At 39.8% G+C, this 5,000-nt stretch overlaps 1 protein-coding gene across 1 annotated transcript in view; it reads left to right on the top strand.

The window, feature by feature from the left end:
* SAMD12 (sterile alpha motif domain containing 12) overlaps positions 1-5,000 on the top strand; it is a 1,029,366-nt gene that overhangs the window by 761 nt on the left and 1,023,605 nt on the right. The window lies entirely within an intron of this gene.

The raw sequence follows: 5,000 nt of genomic DNA on the forward strand, positions 1-5,000 counted from the left end.
AACTTATATGAATTATACATGGTTCACCCTTTTTAACTGATTAAACACAGATATGTCGCTTACAAGGGTATGATTGTTCTGAGAGTAAATGTCAAGAGATTATATAGTCCAGCTTAACTGATGAAGGAAAAACTGTAGAAGTGGAAAAGGTAGAGGCAATGTTTGTGAGGATCAGAGCAAGGATATTTTGGCCTCTACTGGGTTTATTATTTTATCAAGGCAGTTTCTGTTTATCAAACCCAAAAATCTCTTTCCTTCTCTACATTAGAGGTATCTGTGTTGTAGTCTGTGGTGGGTGATTGAAGCCAACTAGGATTATTGATTTGTTTCTTATAGTAATTTTTTATAAAATGTGCAGGAGTTTAACATTATTATCTGGGGACATGGAGAGGGTTCTGCAGCATGATAGAAATTAGAAGCTTAACTTGCCCATGGTAAACTGAATTTCTAGGAGTTCAATGTACGGGTCTATGGGTATCAGTCTAGATGGATGTCCCTGACAAATATGGAGACACTACTCAGTTTCCATCATGCCTGAAGGCATGGTAGATGCAAAACCCTCGATATGGAGGAAGTGCTTTCTTTGCATTTATACCAAGTGTCTGTAACTACATGGACATGGACATCTTCCAGATGTAAAAGAGTCTCAAGATCAATCAATTTGTCCTTGAAACTCCTGGTGTTGAAAGGAAACTCCTTAATGCAGTCCAGTTTAGGGTTAAATGAATTTGGTAAGCAGGGATGTCTACTAGATGGATTCTGCCTAAAAAGTTACTAAGGTGCAACAAAGGCTTTTGCCAGTATGTAGAAACTACTGAATGAGAGATGCAGACCATCCATGGCAAAGCAAGTAGGACTGTTGATCATTATGTCCCAGGCTGATAGATACTGCAGGCCCCTGGAGATATAAAGCCAATTGTTAAACCCACTTATCGTTTCTTATTCCTAGGAACCATTCACGGTAAAGGAAGAATTCTGCTCAGGATCGGAGTCTTACCTGCATCTGTCACATACATAGAAAAGTTCAGACATTCTTCTCTGCATGTTCTGCAGAATATTTGCCCCAGGTCATTCATTCTCACATGGGCCAATACTAGATTATAGTGAAAGCTCTTGTAATGTCTGTGATCTTGACACCTGAAAGCTAGATGACAGTAACCATATCCTCGTTCAGCATGGTGAGTGGGGAATCTGTATGCCTAATAACTGTTACCAGTCACTACAATATTTTTGTTAGAAGCTAATTTATGAACACAACTGGGGAAAATTTGGCTGTTTTTAAATCATTGCTGTAGGTGTGCATCAAAAAGATGAGCTGAGGATCTACTGAGGTTTGTTCTTACAAGTTGTCAGAGGCTTTTGCAAGGATGTCTTTATGGCATCAGTGTATTGAATTATCGTGTGCACTGTATGAGAATGAGAGTGTGGTAGTGATTGAGATTTGAATATGAATATTGTGATGTTCAGTGTATTTTGTTAGGGGCATCTCCATGTTATCTTCATATTTACAACTCTCAGACACTACTTTCTGTGTTAAGTATGAGCTCATTATTAGTGAGCATGAGGTCATTATGAGCTCACTATTAGTGAGCATGGGGTCATTACTAAAACTATCTTAGTATACCAGGTGCTAGGAGGCTAGCAATGAAAGGGGAGCAAGTGTTCTGGCCCTCACTGTTGTTCTGTCCTTTGAGTGTCAGATAAGTGCACAGGGAAGCTAAGAGAGAGATGTAAATATTTATATAAAGTGTATGTACAAATACATGTTAAAGCTTTCACCTCAACAACAGAACCATTTAATTTTGACAACTCAGACTCACAAAAATGGTCTTACATAGATGCATACAGAAGACCCAGTCTGTAATGTAAAGCAGCCATTCCAACAATTCATTAAAGGGATTTACTAACACCATAAACCATAATCGCAACAATAATTATATATCCTCAGCCCTCTTTTTGGATCTTTCCATTTAATCCACACCCTGCAAACATTCTGTCTAGATACTGGAGCCCTCCAATGGTTTCAATCCTACCTGAATGGTCGACAGCAGGCTGTCCTCTGGCAGAACAAACTCTCTAACCTTCTACCTAACACCCTCGGAGTACCACAAGGCTCTATACTAGGGCCCTTGCTGTTCTCCATCTTCATTAACGACCTTTATACTGTCATCCCAAAAGTCAGCTGTATCCAATATGCTGATGACTCTACTCTGATTTGCTCAGCCACATCTCCAGTAGAGTTATGGTCAGCTACCCAGACCACCTTTAATACAATAGAAAACTGGCTTTCGGAACATCGTCTGATCCTAAATCCCAAAAAAAAAAAAAATGCTGTTATTTTCACCAACATGTAGGTCTACCGCTTTCACCTTTACCATAAAATCAAATGATGGCACAATAATCTCCCCTGACCCATCTACAAAACTATTAGGTGTCATCATAGACAATCTCAAATTTGACCTACATGTTAACCAAACTATCAAAACCATCAATAAAAAACTAGGGTCACTTTACAGAATAAGAGCCTTCCTAACCCCTCCAGCTAAAATTGCCATAGCTCGCTCTCACCTTCTTTCAACCCTTCTGTATGCATCCCCTCTACTCTCGAATTTGAACAAGACTGTCCTTAACAAACTCTCAATTTGCTACAACCACATTGCCAGGTTTGCCACTGGGCTGCCTTTTAGGACACATCATTGCATCAATCTAAATCAGCTTGGTTGGCTTGAACTACCTAGCCTAATCCAGTATAACCAACTGATTATGGCCTATAAAATCCTCTATAATCCGGACAATACTCCTGCACTTAAAAATATTATCACCACCTATAACAATCCTAGACCGCTTCGATCCTCTAACAAACTACTAATTCAGACTAGCAAAATTAATAACACAGCCGGTGATTCTCTCTTTGGAAACTCTGTAAGTAGATCCTGGAACTCACTTCCATCTGATATTACCTTACTTTCCACCTTAGGTCAATTTAAAACTAGACTCAAACAACATTTGTCACTTAACTGGCTATGTCAATGTATCAAGCCTAGCTAACTCGAATGTGTAAAAATCTGTTAACCAGTTTACTGTGTAATTTAATTTAATCCTGACTTGTGCTCAGGACTAACTTTAACCTGTGGAACTTGTTTAACTTGCTTACTTATGTAATCTCTGTAAATAATCTGTTTGTAATATGTAATGCTGGTATTATGTAATGCTGTATCTGCTTACCCTTGGAGCTTTTCTCCCCGGGCCTCCGCTGAAAATGGACATGCATCCAGTCGGACTATCCCGATCAACAAATGTAAAATAAAAAAAATAAATAAAATTTACAGTAAAGGTGTGCCATGTCCAGCTGGTCCCTCTTGTCTGTGTAGTGTACCATGTTTGCTGTACATGTCACTACAAGTGAACAAGTGGGCAAGATATACAGGTTGTTGATGAAGGAAGGTGCACAATATAGCTTCATGTGTAACCTGTCAAATGTGCATATCAACCCCCTCAAACCCTAAAAGATCCCAATTATGAAGGGATCTGAGTAATCTGAGTATGGTGTAGCACAGTGTGGTGTGATTCAATGTTAACATATAAGGCAGTGCACAGAATCAGGACATGGATATGAGGTTGATTTAGAGGGACCCTAGCATGTATGTCTCTCAAACACATACACTAACATACAAACACCAACATTCATGTCAGTGTATGCTTCCACAGGATAACAATATGACAGTGTTTGAAGTGGGTGTACATGACAAATGTTTTGAACATTGACCCCAAGCATGAGTGGCAGAATACACATAATGGCAAACATATTTATCTTGCTAGTTCCTGTAATGACTCGACTCCTTTTAAGTGAAAATGGCTTGCCACTGCTTCAGACACTTGGGAGGGCACAACCCATTGCCCATAGAACTTGGGCACTGTAATGTGTCTTATTATTCCATTCCACACACGAGGTGGTTTGGCAGTGGGGAGTAACTGACTGTAATTGTCTGCAGACAAGACATGACACACAGTAGGTCACTGTCCTACATCATCTGGATAGGCAGCTGGCTTACAGACAGGACCCTAGAAGTTAGGATAGTGGAGTCTTCTTCCACAAAAATACCAGTTACTAGTGGGGTGCCTCAGGGCTCATTGCTGGGTCTGCTTCTTTGTGGCATCTACTTCAATGAGGTCAAGACTAATGTCAAGTGCCTCTGGCTGACCAAGTTCGCAGATGATTGCAAATTGGGTGCAAGAAGGCCCGACACCGAGTAATAACTCATGTCAGAGACATGGTCTAAAAATCATTGCTAAAAAGTATATCTTTGTATCTTTTGGAAAAATGGCCATCCCAGCAAAGAAATACATTAACAATACATCACTAAGAGTAGACTCTGCAACGAAGGATTTGGGAATGCATACAGATAGTGATTTAGCATTTAACTGATATATGTCTACTGTGGTGAGGAGATCATTCAGTGTTGCACAACTTAAAAGCAGGGATATGGCATCTCCACTTAACATGTCATTGTCCCATTGTACAATGCTCTCATAAGATCAGACACTGAGTACAATAACCCCTCCACCGATATTCCTCACAAAAAGAATCCATAGTGTGAAAAACAAGTTCTGTGCTGACTACCTATGATTACTGGTAAAAATAAATCACCCTGGTGGACCCCTGGCATAAACAGGAAGAAAGAACAGACAAAACAGTGCAAAAGGCAATCTCCTTTCTAAACAAACAAATAAGAGAGCTTGTCAAATTTGTCAAAGCAAACTGTGAGGTAAGGATAGCCTCCCAGGTGAAAGATAACCATAAGACTTTTTTAAATTATTTTTGTAACCTCAGGAGAAAAGCTCAGCAATGTGCCAAGTTAGTCGTGAATGGCAGCTCTTACACCCAGCCTGAAATTATAGCACACCTGCTTGCAGACAAGTTCAATTCAAAGTTCTTACCTACTTCCACAGCCAAAGAAGTACCCACAACCATCCCCCTTCCAGTCATTATGAGGGAACAA

The sequence above is a fragment of the Protopterus annectens genome, chromosome 3.part1 (genome assembly GCF_019279795.1).
Source record: "Protopterus annectens isolate FY-2018-M chromosome 3.part1, PAN1.0, whole genome shotgun sequence".
NCBI classification, from domain to species: domain Eukaryota; kingdom Metazoa; phylum Chordata; order Ceratodontiformes; family Protopteridae; genus Protopterus; species Protopterus annectens.